Raw genomic sequence first — 18,274 nt, 5'->3', positions numbered from 1 at the left:
CCTGAAATGCTAACATTATTCAGGATTATTTATTAGGCCGTTTATCTCAGTTCTGAGGGAGGATGAGAAAACAAAACAAAACCAAGCATGTATGACTCTTCCAGATTCACTTGAAGATTGTTTCTTATCTCTTCCCATCACTCAGTTGATCACTCAGTTGATTAATGGAGTAGGATGGACTCAAGAGAATGTAAAACTATATTTCTTCCTCACTCCGAAGGGTATCATGCAACAATGAAGTTCTAAATTAGAGCTAGATTGTAGAGGAAACCCAATCTCAAGAGTGCCTTGAGAAACTTGTTCCCAGACAAAGCTACAGAAACAAGAAAACCAAGAAGATTTGGCACTCAGAGAGCTCACCTGGTCATGCGCTTTTCAACACTAGGATGAAATGTAAGTTCTTGAATTATGCAGTAATAAATATTTCTCATGCATTCCAATCTGCATCTATAATTTGTATAATATTTTAAAGTAATTTGTACCTAGGCGTATTAATCAACATCTGAAAAAGATTTGCAGATGCCTGTCTTATTGTCTACGTAATGTGAAAATGACCAAACTACCTAGTTCTGATCTTTATTTTTAATTTTGTTCCAAAATGAAAGGCTATAGGCATTTCTGGATTTAATAAACAGATTTGAAAGAATTTTACCTCCCAAATCTTGAAAATATCATATTTTAAATCTGATAAAGATTACGGTTAACTCCTCTGCACTTTTTTTTTGAGTGGGATGGAGACAAGATGTATCTTTACAATAAAGCAGTTTTTATAGATGTTGCCCAACAGTTAGTAAAGGGGATAATGAAACTCCATTTGAACCCAAATTTTAGTTCCTTGGACCCATCAGTCTGAAACTCAGCAGCTAGATATATATCTTTAAAATCTCTTTTAAGGTAAGGGCAATACCACATTCATAGCTCTCTTTGCTGCCTAATTTTTAATTTTCCTTTTAGATTATTTTTATAAATGAGAAATTAGCAGTCACAAAGTACCAGTGTACCAGTACTATTATTTACATTTACCATACAATGCCTTTAGATCCATATATGCCAAACATTCTTAAGTGATAAGAATATCATTCAATTATATATCATGAAACTAAGGAATAAATAAGAATTATTTATAAATGATGTGGCAGGTATAAAACATATATAATTGGGTTTTTTTTCCAAATAAGAGAAATAATTTCCTTGATTAGTAGTTGAAGCATAGATATATAAAAAATGGAGTAGTATCAGTTATTACTCTGAGAAAGAACTTAGTGATTGTTCAAAGATTAACATGACATTTAATATTTCTTACCTAGAAAATTTACAGGTTCCTTATTACAATTTTGAACAATTTTAGACATGTTCGGTTTCATTACTTGAAAACAGTATTCCGTTCTTAATTAACAAAGTAAAATTAGATAGCTGAAACAGTCATCAGTATCTCTTGCATATCTTTTAAAAATTACTTTAAAAGCAATGATTACATAGAATGTTTGAATCGTAATATCTATAATAATGGCATTTTAGGAAAGGCGCATGCATATGTGATTAGTCTGATTACAATATAATAATCCCTCATCATTGGGAACTATTATAATATTGTAAAATATTATTCAGTAAACTATAAAATTCACAAACCTAATTGAAAATGCTAGTTTAGCATAATTCCCACAAGCCATCATTCTTTAAGATTGTAAAATGAATTAGGTTCTTGTGGAGCTATTAATTGATACTGACAGCAATAACCACTCGAATGAAACTCCAATTATGAGCAACAATTAATCACTTTTACTGTCATCTGTGGTGTCAAGCAAAATTCAATAAAGTTCTAAACACTAAAGTGAGAGAGGAAGGGAGATAACCTTTCTGGCAGACCATATTTCCTTTTTTAATAAAGTTTTAAAGAAAAAATACATTAGAAAGAGAAAAACTAATACAAATTAAAAAATAATAAAGAGAGAGAGAAAACAGAAAAAGTAGGAAAAAGAAGGGAAAATAGAAAAGGAAGGGAAAAAAATAAATGTACAGTAAAGAAAAGAATTGTAGAAATGACTCATCCCTTCCTCACAACAAGTGAAAACAATTTTAGTAACCGATCACTTCATAAAATACAACAAATGATATCTTCTTTCCATATTCCATTTCTGATTTATAAACAATTCCTTAACACCTCACAATTCAGTCTTGATCAGCAAAATCCCTCAAAGGATAAATCAACATAATATTCCTTCCTTTTACTTTTAACAATCTTGATCTTTAATCCCTTCAAATAATATTCTAGAACTTGATTTCTTTTCATTTTCTCATTGTCCTTTCTCACATTTTTATTTCAAAACTTAATATCACTGGCTGGGTTTCAAACAAAATCAAATGTCTTTTTTTTTGGTAGAATCGTATCATTAAAGCATGCTATTTTTTCCATAACTAATACGACACTGGACTTTTAATTTTATTTCCTGATTCTATATTTTTATCTGATTTCTTTTATCTCATATGTTGACATATAATAGCTCATTTAAAGCCCCTTATACTAAAAAGCATGACAATGTATTTAATGACAATTATAACTTTACGGCAGATAGATCATTTTAAGAATGTCTCCATTATCTAGTTATTTCTCCAATTTAATAACTGTAATTGTAAGGTGTTAACAATGGACATGGCTTATGTTAAGACTGGGTTGAGCATGTTTATTATTAAGAAAAATGACAGGGCTTAAACCAGTAACTTTTGGTCCCATGGAATTTTTTTCCTGTAATAGATTACAGTATCTGTCTGTCTGTCTGTCTCTCTGTCTGTCTGTCCGTCCATCCATCCATCCATCCACCCACCCATCCATCCATTTGAATGACAGTAGGTAGATCACTACTATAAATTGTTATACAGAGAGAGAGAAACAGACAGACAGACAGAAAGAGAGAGAGAGAGAGAGAAACAGAGAGATACAGACAGACCAAAGGTGGTATTCAGCCAGTTCGGACCGGTTCAGGCGAACTGGTAGCGGAGATCTGGGCCCGCCCACCCACTCCAGTTCTATGCTGTCCTATTTAGTCACGTAAGATGAATAGCAGTCCCAATCCCAGCCCTGCTTTGATCAAGTTCAACTGCCAGCAAATGGTGAAGACCAACCCCAGCAAAGCACATGCACAGAAGGCTGGACACAAGCGTGGAAAGTGCACATGTGTGCAAAGCGAGCGTGCATGCACAGGGCGAACCGGTAGTAAAAATAAGTGAAACACATCACTGACACAGACATACACACCACTTCAGTCTCGAAGTCTAATTAAAAATGATTTTCTGTGTACTGGGGAGTTTCTGGCCACCCTTTGGTCCTAACTCTGTACCAGATGTTCTTAGATCAAGATTCCCTGGCTCAACTTCTGCTTTTCTATGCCTATTGCACAACCTTGCCATCTATGTGCTAAACAAAAAAATAAAAATAAAAATCAGCAGAGCTGAAAACAGCATTCCAAGCTGAAATACATGTAGGAAGGGACCAAAACAGAATATGAAAAGCAATTAAGATTCTCCATCTTGGGAGTGCCAAATAGCCAATAAGAAATTAGGTTTTTAAGAAAAACTTGAGAGAAGAGCTGGGATAAGCTGGAAGCCACCCTGCACTGTGTTGAGAGTTTATGGTCTTGGTAGCCATGAGACTTTGTTATTGACAATTGTTGTTTTATGATATTGTATTGCTGTCTTAATCTTCTTATGGAGAAAAGGAAATGTATGCTACTCAGAACCTTCCTGGACTGGAGTGACAATAATCTCCTATAAGTACATAAGTAAGTAAATTTAAGCAGAGATGAGACCTAGGAGGCTTAGTAGAAGAGACTTAAGAGGGATCTTACAAGAGTGGGCTGATTGTGCCGGAGTCACAAACATAAGGCAGTTACAAACATAAGGCAGTTATCTTTGAGGGAGTCAAGAAATGTAAAATATAATGTAAAATATAAATAAATAAATCTTAACAGCCAGAAGGCTGGAAAGGTGCAAAGCAGCATGGCAAAGAAGGGGTATAAAGGAAAGCCTGAAAAATTTGGATATTGCAGTGGGAGGAAGCCAGGTGACTTCTGGCTCAGAATGATAGCCCTTTGGTGTTGGCTCTTAGGGTTTTCTTTTTCATGACCACCTGATTTAACTCTTTCTTTGATCTGTTAGTGTTGTTGCAATTACACTTAGAGACAGAAGTGGAAAGAACAGTATGTGATTCTACAATACAATACAATAGTAGAGTTGGAAGGGACCTTGGAGGTCTTCCAGTCCAACCCCCTGCCTAGGCAGGAAACCCTATACCGTTTCAGACAGATGGCTATCCAACATCTTCTTAAAGACTTCCAGTGTTGGGGCATTCACAACTTCTGGAGGCAAGCTGTTTCACTGATTAATTGTTCTAACTGTCAGGAAGTTTCTCCTCAGTTCTAAGTTGCTTCTCTCCTTGATCAGTTTCCACCCATTGCTTCTGGTTCTACCCTCAGGTGCCTTGGAGAATAGTTTGACCCCCTCTTCTTTGTGGCAACCGCTGAGATATTGGAACACTGCTATCATGTCTCCCCTAGTCCATCTTTCTCTTAAGCTAGACATACCCAGTTCCTGCAACCGTTCTTCATATGTTTTAGTCTCCAGTCCCCTAATCATCTTTGTTGCTCTTCTCTGCACTCTTTCCATTCTGGTGAGGATCTCAAGCCACCCCACCATGATGACCAAGTCCACCTGAGGCAACTGACTACAGAAATCAGCCCACACGTATAGACAACAAGTGAGAGTGGTTGATATTATCTGGATCTGGGATAAGGATAGATAGAGTTAACACAGAGGTGAAGGTAGAACAAAATGGTTTATAGAAATTGTATAGTGCAAGAAAGTAAGTCTATTCAAAAACTGTAGATTGTAGTTAGATAAAAATAAAAGTCAAAATAGAAATAGAATAGAATATAGAAGATTAAAGTAGCTTCTAAAAATAGAAGGCATGTGATAGAGAAACTGTAAATAAGAAAAGGACAGATTGTCTTTCTTTTATAATGAAAAAAACTACTTATTGTCTAATAAAACATGTTCCCTTTTTAAAATGGGAGTTATTAGAATTTTAAATACAGAATAAAAACTGACAATAACATTGTAATAGTAGTTTGTTAATTGGTAAGTCTTAATGACCATAAAAAAATCTAATTCCAGAGTAAAATAGATAAAAAGAAACCCTGGTAATAAAATATGTATTGTAGTGAAGTATAAAGAATTAGTATTCAGCTAAATACATTGTTTTTACATGGTATGCTGATCTGTTCAATGTAAAAGGCTTTTTAGCTTCTTTGGGCACTGATCTCTACTATTCTTTGTTTAAAAAATCCTCTTGGCTGCAAAACAGTTGATAGTAAATAGTAGTGGAAAACACACGTTGTGAAATAACTTTGGTAAATTGACTTATCCAGGAATTCTAATATTTAGAATGAAAAAAGGAGGAAGAAAACAGAAAGAAGAGAAGAGCAAAGACAAAAGTGCAGAAAGCGAAAAAAAAGGAAAAAATGGATTATAAAGAAGTGACTTCCATTTTTCCTTTACAGCAGTCAGAAATGTAAGTATTACTCTCTGTTACAGCATTGTTTACATTTTCTTTATGATCTACTTGTTTTATATCATTTTTATATCATTATCTGTTATATTATATGTCATGACTTCATTTTTTTTCTTGCAAAAATTAATAAGAGGTTTCTAATCATCATTAAAAATTGGAAAAATTCTATCCCTAATTAAAGCAATTTGGCCGACTCAGCAAGTTCCATCATCTTTACTACCTTTAGTATCTTTTACTATCCATTCCTACATTGTGGGTAAATTTGAATCGTTCCACCTTTGTGCATATAACAGTCTTGGTGCATTTATCATATATAAAAGCAAAGTTCCATATTTTTCCCAGCTGCTCAATCCCCACAAAGAAAAGCCTTTATTTCAATTGGATGTGATTCTTTTGCATTATTATATATATTTGATATGACTTTTTTTTACATATCCACCATTCACCTACAACAGCAACAAAATCTTTTTTTTTAGCTAGTAACTTAAATAAGTGGAGACTCTGAGGTACACACTCTTTAAAAATTCAGTATCAAGACATCAGAATCATCCCTATAGTTTCTGGTTATTTAAGTGCTTCCAACATTCAATAAATACAACATTATTATGAATCTCCCACACTACAAGCTAATGTACACACTAACTTTTGGCTCCAGTTCAGAGTTCTTACAATGGCCTCCTAAAAAGATCTCAGACCAGAAATAATACCTTTGGGGTAGGAGGGAACTCATTATAGAAATAAAATGGAGTATGAAAGGGTAATGCTTTTTTATTCAATTATGCAAATATTCGGTATTACTTCGACTGTGTTTTAATAAAGTATTGGGAGGTGGAACACAGACAAATCTCTTTTTTTCGGGGGATTAAAAGTTGTGGTTGATTTGTTTTTGAAAATCTGATATACTGTAATTAGGGGTTGTAAACTAAAAGTAAGGCACTAAGCTAGTTATGGAGATACCAAGCAGGCTGCAATCTAAGGAGCGCATTATTATTTTTTGAGCTGATTTAAAGCAACACCCAAACCAATAATCACAATTAATTTTTCTCATGCTAAGTTTTCTTTTTAACATACATACATTTTTTTAAAAAAATGTTTTTCATTGTTCCAACATCAACTTTGAATGCTATCCTAAAAAAAAAAAAACCAGAAGGACTGCTGGAATTTAATCTTGAACAAGGCATTTTTATTATCAGAGCAATTGTCATTTTCCATATCATTTGAAATCCTTAATAATAAGCTCACAAGCACATATACACACTGAGAGAGAAACATGGAAATTTTTAAATGTGCAGCTTTCATAGAAGTGTTTGATTTGATCGGTCAAAAGTCTGTTTTCTTCCATACATTAAAAAAATAATAATGGGGATGCAAATACAGAGAAACCAGATCCAGCAAAATTCAGGAACTTTAGAAAAAAATGCAATTCTTCTTTAACTGGCCAAGTGGGCTAATGGGGCAATGATAGAAGTCTGATCTGGACATTCAGCTCCTTTTTTATTTAATTTAGTTTCACATATCGTTGTCCAGCCAGTTCAGAGACACCGGATTTGCACTGTTGCTAGGTGAGTTTTATTTTTATTTATTTATTTGTTTTGTCAAGTGTGTATAAGATAATAGATATAAGTACATACAAGATTGTGAATACATGAAATGCATATGAATAAATGGGGTTGTTAGGACAGGGATGGTAGGCACGTTGGTGTCCTTATGCACGCCCCTTACAGACCTCTTAGGAATGGGGTGAGGTCAACAGTAGACAGTCTAAAGTTAAAGTTGTGGGGGTTTGAGGAAGAAACCACTGAGTCAGGTAACGCATTCTAGGCATTGACCACTGTTGCTGAAGTCCTATTTTCTGCAATGGAGTTTGCAGAATTTCTCCAGAGGCTGGAGAAATTACTCACTTTCCTTCCTACGCTTTGCTGCAATTAGGAGGACTTTCAGCATCCATCACTTGCTTCCTTCTTTGGTGTCCTGCCCCTGGGTACATCCACCACTGTGACCTTGTGGTAGTTAATCCATAAAAATGGCTCTGCTTTTTGTCTTGTGTATAAAATCCATCTGGGTTATACCTCCAAGTCTCCCCACAGAGGTAGCTCACTTCTCTTATTCTGCCAAGAATAGGAAGGGGAAAGATCATATCTTTTTGCCTCTTCCATGTAGCTGTAGCGTAAGAGAGCAAATAATGTTCACAGTTGCTAACCTTCTGAAGGAACCAAGTTAGGGAATTCCGTTTTTTTTTTTTGAAGGGATTACTTATACCCATAGGACCTATCAATGAATGACTCACATTTGACTTAGAGTGAAACATGGTAATTGCTAATGGAGAGACCGCCATGAGATTTTTCAGTGCAGGAGAAGGCATACATAGTTGTCTCATCCCCAGTAGACATTCCCAAGCAATCTTCTCTGGACTAGGACAGACATAAATCTATATATATATATATATAAGCCAAGTACCACTCACTCATCACGAAATCTCCAGAACCGTAAAGCCTACAAACTTGAAATTTGGCACGTATGTTCCTTTTGGCTTCTAGTTGCTCGCTAAGAAAGCATTTTTCGAAATGACCATCAGATCATTAGTATTTCTTATACAGTAATTAACACGCTCTGATGCTAAGGAGTTCTACTCCCCCTCCCCACCTGAAAAGAACTCTGTTCCAACTGCCAGTTGCCTTATATTAACATGCTCTTATGCTAAGGAGTTAGACATTCTATTCCCCCTCCCCACCTGAAAAGAACTCTGCCAACTGGCAAATGTTCCACTCCTTCACTCAGGAACAGTCTGGGGTTCCTTACAGTACTAAACATTGGTATCTCACCAAAATGTCTACACCTTCCACCTATAGAACTGCTTCCGGACTCAAGGCGGTGGGAGTGATATTCCCTTATGTGTATCAATCATCGACCAACCCTGAGCCAATGAATTATGAACTGAATTTCTCCTGCATAGCCCGATCACATAGTTTCATCACGAAGCAAGAGTATACAGCTAGTGATAGAATATAGCTGAAGATATACTGCAGCAGGGATATTCTCTAAGCTTAAGGGAACACTGGGGTTTGCATAGCAAGCCACAATTCCCTAAATGAATTAGCTCAGGCATCAACCCTAGGAACGACTTCGGATGTGCTTACTTTCATTTCGTTTCTCAGTTGACACTCTTGGGGAGGAGGGAGGGAGTCAGAAAGTATTGGAATGTGGTGCTTTAAACTGCTGGACAAAACATCGACCCACCAAGATCATGGCAACGAACATCTATTGTGACCGAAAGGGAAGTTGCTGCTGGACTGATTGGTTAACGTGACCTAAGACATCTGAGGAGGGTGGGAAGTTTCTATTCTTTTAACTACTCTAAAGCATGGGAATTATTTAGAGCTAGCTTCACTTTTCTACATGCCAATATGATGTATTCAATAAAAGGTCTTTTGAGCCCGATTGAAGACTTAAAGTCGTGATGTTTATGGTTGGTTTATTTAATTTATAGACCGCCCCCTCTCCCCATAGGGACTCGGGGCAGTGTACAGACCGTTCATAATCAGAACAACAGAACATAACATAAGACATTGAACAAAACCAACACACACATACTGTCTGTATATAAAACCCCAAAACCAATTTAAATAATTAAAAAACAATTTTAAAACCCGTTTAAAACCCCAATATAAAATTTAAAAAGCCATCCAGGAAAGTTAGTAATAGATGTTAAATACAATTACGATTATAATTATCATTAGGCCAGACCAGCTACTCGAAACAGGTGGGTCTTGAGTTTCTTGCGGAAGGAGCGGAGATCAGAGGTGGTTCTAATATCGGGGGGGAGGTCGTTCCAGAGGGTTGGGCCCATCACAGAGAAGGCCCTACTCCTAGGCACCGCCCGCCCGCACTGTTTAGCGGAAGGTACCCGGAGGAGACCCTCTCTGTGAGAGCGGATTGGTCGCAGGGATGTATGGGGTAGAATGCGAATGATGTGATTGGCTTCATTACTAGGAACCACAACATCAGGGAAAAAAAGAATCAAGGATGTTAAAAAAATAATCCCTGCAAAGGCTTAAGGCCCACCTTTTGCTCCTTAAACTATCTTTTCCACACACACACCCCAATAATAACACGGACCTCATTTTGGGACTCCACACAGTCATTGGGGCTGTAAGGATTGCAGAAGTGTAAATAGGGCATCTAAGTTCATAGGTAATGCAATCCACAAAATAGAAACAATTTCTGCTTCATTTTGTATTCTTTACGTTGCTTCATGGCAGGATTAAGTTGGGTCTGATATCAAGATGACCCGAAGAGCCAATCAGTATAGAATAGGGGGCTAACTTGAGACATTCATGTGTTGCTTAATCACACTTTCCACCAGCGTCAACTAGCATGATTAACAGTGAGGAATGCTGGGAGTGGTAGCCCAGGAACAATCTGAGTTACCCAGTGTCAGCCTCTGCTTTGCTGCTTGCTTTCGGCTGCCATTGAAACAGGGAGGGTGGGAGATAACATGGTATTTGGGAGGGGAAGCTTAAGCACAGGAGTGAATGAAGAAGGGAGTGGTTTTCTCACCATCTACTACGCATGCTGCAGATAGTGGAATTGCCGCCAAGGCCAACCGTCCGGCATACCAACCTGATGATGGGTTTTGAAGCTGCAGCCCACATGACACCTGTGGGGTGTGCAGATTGGACTGGGGGTTGGGATTACTAGGGGGAGGGAGTTGGGTCACATATTGATATCTATGATTACGTGCGCTTTTGCCTCAGATCTTGCTTTGCTTAGCTGCTATCTACTCATAACCAGTAAAAGTACTCTTAATTCTGAAATATGGACTTGAGTGGTTTCTTTCTTGGTTACTGATGGAGGCTGCCCTGACACCCAGCCTTGGTGCTATGAAAAGTACTGAACTAGCTGGAATAATGATCTCACAATCTAAGAATTCTTTAAAAAAAATTCCCTTCCTCATACATAGATATAGCAATGAAACTAATACATGTAGTTGCAAAGCAAGAATAAAATGCAGTCTAATGGTGAACTATTGATAGATGTGGAGAAGGTATCAAAATTGACCTAAATATACACTAGAATCCATGGTGGAAGACATCCCCATGCATTAGCCTTGCTCAGCGGCTATGTGCAAATTTTAATCAGATAAACAATATTTTGGTAGTGGATTAACCTGACCTTTTGAAGGGGGATAACCATCTCTTTTTTCCCCATTTTCTTATACAAATCCTTCTCTCTTGTTCTAATTTTGAAATAATTTAAAAATCCTTTCCCTTAATCCATTCTATAAATGTTTTTGTTAATGCTAATTCCAACCAATATATGTAGATATATTTGCTACAGCTGTGCATATGGAGAATCTCTTTTGGAGATTATTGGATTAACATTTTTGGAGATTACCTAGAAAATCTGAGGCACAGTTGTGTTGTAGTTGTCAAAGAGCCAGTTTTGGATTATTTTTTTAAATTGTTTTTTTTAGCTTTGATTACATTTGACTTGTCTGAAAGGCTCCTAAATAAAGTAGCTAAAATTTTCTTCTTGTTCAGAGAGTTCTAATAGGATTACATTGTCTTTCAGGCACTACGTCTTTAAAGTAATACCTCAAATCCAAGATCCTGCATCTGTTTTCCACAGCTTCTCTATACAGTTCTGTGAAAAAAATTATAACCTTATCATTGTTCAATTCACCATTATATATGAACTTTTTTTAATTCTTGGTGTATTACTGGGAAAAAAAAAGCTACACATAATAAGACCAGTGGTGGGTTGCCAATTTTTTCACTACTGTTCGGGCACATTGTGACACTTTTGCGCATGCACAGATGCTTCTGCTCATGTGCAGAAGCATCCAGGTGGTTGGGTGGGTGGAGCCTGCAGCCGCTGCTACTACCGGTTCAACCAAACCAGGCCTAACCGGGAGCAACCCGCCACTGGATAGGACCAATTGCTATTCCAAGGAGTTTGTGGAAAGCTACCTCTAACAATTTATCTCAATTTGCTATTCTACAACTTGCTAATAGAATCCTGATTCAGAATCCTGAGCAGCAGGTGTGAATAGGTGAACTATAGATCTCCAGCTCTCAGATCTTAGCATCTGGTGAAGTGGAAAGAAAAATCCATTTGTCTACCTCTTTTAATACACTCTGTTTTTTTTCTCAGGCCCCTTAATACAAAACTCAAAGTTGCCATGCAACCCTTACTCAATAGAGGCTCTGCTTAGACTCTCAGCATTGTGTTTATATCAGAGGCAGAGAAGATCCTCCATGCTCCATCACTTGAGGTTTTCAAGAAGAGACTGGACAGCCATTTGTCTGGAATAGTTTAAGATCTCTTGCTTGAGCAGGAGGTTGGACCTCCAAGATGCCTTCCAACCATATTATTTTATGTTCTAAGAATAAAGGAAGCTTGTTGCTTTTTCAGCAAAGTCAGATTTTTCTAAAACAGGTGCCCAGAGTTAGCTGGAGTCGGGCAGTGCCTGAACTGAATTAAATAAAAATAGAAAGACACTGCATGAAAAATACATACAGGCTATAAAGACTTTCTGATAACAACATGCCGTTGTTCCTCACTGGGTTGACAACAGTCTTCTGCAATATTTCTTTCTTTCGTTTATGATGCCGAATTAAGGGAATAATAGAAATATTTCTTTTTCATCACATCAACCCAAGGATTTCTGTTCTCTGCAAGCGCTTGCAAGCAACTTTACATGCTCTCATAAGAGGGTAAGTTCCATGTAAACCTGTGGAAAATACACTTCAGAAAGCTACCAGCACCTCTCGCTCCTTTCAAATGCTTCAATCTCAACCTAGCCTAAATATAATTAACACAGGAACAATTTTCCCATACTTATCACTTGTTTTCAAAACCCTTAAAATTAATTAACAGCTGCATAAAATAAATCTCATGTAATAAGATAGTGTAGGATAATAGAAACTAAGCAGTGACATCTCTGTACAGCGCAGATAAATAATTGTAGAGTTGAATTCTCTGTGACATGCTAACTTTTTCTACCATTACGAAGGGCCCTAATTTCAGAACTCTGTCCACAGTTTCTTTTAACTCAACCTGGCGTTGCCTGGGTATTTATTTATAAGAGGGAAATGTCCAGACCAAATGTAATTTCTAATGTTGGATTTTCCCCCTTACAAGAGGGAGCCCCCTGGTGGAGTACTGTAAAGCCGTTGTCATGGCAACTCCACTGCGCTGTACACTGTGCTGTACAGAAGGCACAACAGGCTGTATCGTAACAGAACGCGCACCCTGAGGGGGTGTTAGGGATGTCTTCCCCACACAGTATTTTTTTTCCAGAGAGTGAGTCATCTGTGTACCAAGTTTGGTTGAAATTGCTCAAAGCGTTCCAGAGTTATGCTGGAACATACATACATACATACATACACACACACAAACAAACACACACACACAAACACACAGCCATTTATATATATATATATAGATGAGGACGAAGTGGTTGACAGAAAAGCAAAAATAAAAAATATTTTTTAATGACTTATTACAATCTGTTATCCTACAGATGTGCTGGCTTGAAACTTCCAGAATTTCAAAAGTTTAAACTTCAACCAGCAATGGGATAGGGTGAGGTGGGAGTCTGGGACGAGTCCATTGCATGCATCTGAGAAAATATATATTGCAAATAAAAACACGCACATTATTTCCATACTTGAAGTCCTATTGAACAATTTCCCTTTAGATGTTTATATTTAAATGCTTGGAAAGAGAGAGTGAAGCTATGGCCATTGCTCTTTCAATGGGTTATTCATCTTCATCCTCCATGTATCGAGGTGACATCTGCAGTATACGTTTCAATCTATTTTCTGAAGCTTTCGTCATGGACAGTTGGTGAGCCACATAAAAGGGACCACTTGATGATAGACTTGGTCATGATCAAATTCTGAAGCTTCTATTTTTTTTAAAAAAAAATATGTAACTTACCAAACTTCAAGTTGCTTCTGTTTAAATTTCGGATGTCATGCCATGGCTTTGCCACATCCATAATGCCAGTAGTTCTTCAACGTCTGCCATCCTTGAGCATTTCTAACTTTAATATCAAAGTGGGTTGGGTTGCATGCTGCTGAACCTGTGTGCTTTAAGGGAGAGGGAGAAAGAGACATTGAGATTTCAGGAGCTGCTCAGAGGGAACTAGCATATATATTTGCAAAGCTAAACACAATGCAGTGGTGGGTTGCAGGCGGTACGCCCCGGTACAGGTGTACCGGCGCCTGCCAGGAGCACTGGGTACCATTCCGGTACGGTGCTCCGGAGGGCCCGCCTGAGCTCCTTACCTGTATTTGAGCTCTTTGGAGCTTCTGCACATGCGCACGGAGCATACGGCGCCTATGTGACGCTCCGCTGAGCAGTAAGGATGCATGTGCATGCTGCGTGTGTGCACGCGCATGCTACATGTGTGCATGTGGGGGACGCTGGGCCCCATTGCACCGTACCGGTTGCAACACGATCTGAAACCCACCACTGACACAATGCATTAAATATAGGTCCTTATCCACCACGTAAGCGTACATAAAAGGACTTACGATCCCCTATGCAGCAAGAAGAAGAAAAAAACCAATAGAAGAACAAGACAATATTCAAAGGGAACTCAGTGAAGCTGAGTTAGAACTACAGAAAGATCCACAAAATAGATGTAAAAAAGAAAAAAGAGAGACGATAAAACATAAGCTCAACTTAATAAGCCAAAAAGAATTAGACCAGAAAATTAAAGCATCCAAACAAAATTATTTTGGACCTGCCAATAAACCCGGATGGTGGCTCGCATACAGATTGAAAAGCGAAAGAGAAAAAAGCACAATACATCAGCTAAAGGATGAAGAAGGAGTCATTCATCAGAAGAAAAGAAGAAAATTATACAAAGATACTTCCCACATGCGCAGAGCACCCATGATGATGTCTGGGCGGGTGGGCAGAGCCTCCCACCACCACCACTACCAGTTCACCTGAACTGGGGCGAACTGGCAGAATACCACACCACCCCTGACTTATAGATGTTGTTAGGGATGACTGAGAATTTACAATTCAAACAAAACCAGCCAGACAAAATTTGGAGAACATCAATTTAGTCTAGCCTTCAAATTGGCAAATCCACAGATGTGCTAGGACACATCTAGAATTTCCCATCTGAGCATTCAATTGGAATACCAACACAACTGGATGATATTTGGCTGAGAAAGGCTGGTTAAATCTGTTCAGCCAAAGGCAGCTTATCATTTGCCACCTTCACAAGTGACTTTTGAGGTGGGACTATATTTTTTAAAGTTGTTTTCTACTCTTTGGATCTCAGAAGGAAAGTCCTTCTTGGTCTGCAGCAGTATAACATATATCACAGACCAGAGATGTTACAATAGTTTGTGAAAATGACTTTGGGAGACAGGGGAAGAGTTACAGCAAGGAAACAATCAGATAAAAGGCATCTTACTGCAGGAAAGTGGAGGTGACTAATGTCTCAGAAAGGATTCTCATGGGCTGTAAAAGCAAGAGGGGGGATGTATAATATTGATTTCAGCCTAGTGAGGTAGCCTGGACAGGAAATACAACCAAATGAATAGTAATTCTATTTTATTACATTAACACAAACTTGAAAATCTAATAAAGGAAAATGTCTGCAGTTCAGGGTTGACATGATGCTCTCTGAGCTTGCTTTTTTTCTTGCAGATGTTTCATTAGCCAAACCGGGTAATATCAGCAGTGCTAGATTAGCACCTAGTTTGGGTAACGAAACATCCTGCAAGAAAATCCCAAAGGTGCTTTTTCAAGAGGCAACTGGACTTTCTGGTTTGACATGACTGGACAGAGATGAAGAAGCTTCTTGGATGAGAAGCGAAATGTCTTCAAAGAAAAAACCAGAAAGTCCAATTGCCCCTTGAAAAAAGCACCTTTGGGACAACCGTGACCTGAATGACTGAAAATCTCCATAGACATCTGCAAGAAAACAAGCAAGCTCAGAAAGCACCAAGGACCTCTCACTTGGAAGTCTGAAACTACATTTCTCCCACCCACCACCACCCCTTGCCTTTATAGCCCAAGAAACTAGAGAGAGTCCTTCTGTGAGATTTGCCCAATTTCTGTGGGTAAGCTGCTTCTTCAGAAAAGGAGGAAGAGAAGAGGGACGGAGAGGGGGAAAGGAGAGAAGGAAAGACAAGGGAAGAGAGGAGAGGTGAGAAAGAGGAAGAAGAGAAAAGGGAGGAGAAGAAAGTAGAGGAGGGGAAAGGGAGGAGAGAAGAAGAGAGAGAAAGATGGAAATTTGAAAAAATGTACTATGGTGTACAACATTATGTATTTAAAAGAGATTATAAATGTACGATTGAGAGAATATTGGTTATAATCAGGGTGTATAAAACTACGCATACTCAAAAAGGACTAGATATAGCCAGTTCACTGCCGCTGCAAAACTGGAAATGTGATGTATTATAAAGAAAAATGTACAATAAAAATATTTATAAACAAAATAAAAAATGTCTAGCACACAGACCTCCCACACAAAAAGCCACTGCTTGTCTTTGCGTTAACAGTTGGTGGAATGCTGTAATTATTCCTGCCTTGATGTAATTTGAGGCCTGCTCTGCTTTTCCTCAGAGCATGCCACCTTCTATTAACACGTCAAGCATTTTAAATGAAAGCAACTCATAATTTGCCTCAAAATGTGTAAGCTTCATTTAAAAAGCAAAATTAGTTTTACTGAAGATGTCTCTCCCCCCCCCCCCCCCCCCGGTTCTTTTGAAAGCCAAGGCAGCATATGGATGAGGGGATAGAGGGATGTTTACTTTGATAACGGGTCCTGCTTGCTTGCTCTTTATTTCGGTTAGCTTGGAGAGGAAGGACAAAGCATCAAAGAGAGCGTCTACTTTACAAGAAGAGAAGCATGCCGACTGTGGACCAGCAGGCTTTTATCATCTTGAAGAAAGGCGATTGGGTTCCGGGGAGACAGGTGTGCACTGCTCCAATTTACAGCGAGGAGGACAAATCAAGGTGTGTGACGAGGCCCAAGTAGCAGGGAAGGATCCTTTCCGACAGGCTTTTCCCGAGCAAGCAAATAATTCTACACTATTCTAATGACAAATAATAAAATACTCATTTTTACATTAAGCATAGCAAGTAGGAAGAGCGTCCGCAGGTGTTACAAATAACAAACATAAGGTTATTTTTAATTGTTTATTTTTTTCCATAAAACGCGGTCCACTGGAGAAGGAAATGGCAACCCACTCCAGTATCTTTGCCACGAAAACCCCATGGACAGTGTTGTCCATGGGGTCACGATGGGTCGAACACGACTTTGCAACTAACAACAACATTTTTTTTCCTTTGTATTTCAATGCTTAGCCAAGTGAAATGGAAAAGGGGTGAATGACTAAGAGGGAAATAAGTGTGTGTCACAAGAAAAAAAAGTCAAAAATAAGCTGGGCTCTCACAGCAATCAATCATATGATTCCTATGTATCTCCCTCATATTAATCCCCAAACTTCCTCTTTGGAAATCTCATATGCAAACTCTTTCATGCTTCTATTGGCTGACCCAGTCAAAATGGCTCAAACGCCAGGGAAAAAATGGAAGGAGATATAGAGGAGCCATCAAAAAAAAAAAAAAACATAAGAAGTCATACAGTGCTTAACAGCAAGACTTTGTTTTAATGTTTTGTACGGGGTAGGCAACCTTTGGTGATGGGTGATTTTTTCCCCCTCCTCATTCTTAAAAAAATAATATTGTTTTTTTTTTCTTGCTTGATGAAGTCAAACCTATTCTATGGTTTATGCTAATCATGTCAGACATGATTGGACAGGGAAGATCTTTATGTTTACCTTTATTTTAATCCCCATTCCAGTGGAACTTCCTTCATTAACAGATTAACAGAGTTGGAAGGGACCTTGTAGATCATCTAGCTCAAGCAGGAGACCCTATATCTTTTATGACAGATGGCAGTCCTGTCTCTTCTTGAAAGCCTCCAGGGATGAAGCTCCCACAACTTCAGAAGGCAAGCTGTTCCATTGGTTGATTGTTCTCATTGTCAGAAAATTTCTCCTTATTTCTAGCTTGAATCTCTCCTTGAGCAGTTTCCATCCATTATTCCTTGTCTGGCCTTCAGGTGCCTTGAAAAATAACTTGACCCCATCCTCTCTAAGGCAGCCTTCAAATATTGGAACACTGCTATTATGGCTCCCCTGGTCCTTCTCTTCAGTAGACTAGCCATGCCCAGTTCTTGCAACCATTCATCGTATGTTTTAGCCTCCAGTCCCCTAATCATCCTGGTTGCTCTTCTCTGCGCTCTTTTCAGAGTCTCAACATCTTTTTTTATAATGTGGTGACCAAAACTGGATGCAGGTGTGATCTTACTAAGGCTTTATAGAGTGGTATTAGTGCCTCACTTGATCTTAATTATAAACACATTGTGTGTTGCCTTCTAAAAGGCAGAATAAAGTACTACAGCTAACGCTTATTCTATTGTGCTACAATAGTCTTCTCTTTTTGTTTTACCGTGTTCTTCACTTTATTGTGGCTATAACAACATGTTTTTTTACTGAATTCTGCTTTCTCCCTTTGTCAACGTTTTGTGCAATATTCATCTGATAAACCACTGCTTTATGGCAACTCATAGAGATGAATTAAATGAAAAAGCCATTAGTTTTTTTTGTTACAGTAGTAATATTTCTATTATTTGATATTACTATTTTAGTCCAAATGATATGCTTGTAG

At 38.1% G+C, this 18,274-nt stretch overlaps 1 protein-coding gene across 2 annotated transcripts in view; it reads right to left on the bottom strand.

The window, feature by feature from the left end:
• B3GALT1 (beta-1,3-galactosyltransferase 1) overlaps positions 1-13,647 on the bottom strand; it is a 243,520-nt gene extending 229,873 nt beyond the window's left edge. For both annotated transcript variants that reach the window (XM_081935193.1, XM_081935196.1), the window contains exon 1: positions 13,508-13,647. The gene's annotated coding sequence lies outside the window, so the exon portion shown is untranslated. The remainder of the gene's footprint in view (positions 1-13,507) is intronic.
• Between the last annotated feature and the right edge of the window lie 4,627 nt (positions 13,648-18,274).

This window comes from Natrix helvetica, assembly GCF_964273705.1.
Source record: "Natrix helvetica genome assembly, chromosome: 1".
Classification (NCBI taxonomy): domain Eukaryota; kingdom Metazoa; phylum Chordata; class Lepidosauria; order Squamata; family Natricidae; genus Natrix; species Natrix helvetica.
The sequence above is the reverse complement of the archived record's forward strand: the minus strand, read 5'-3'. Positions and strand labels throughout refer to the sequence as shown.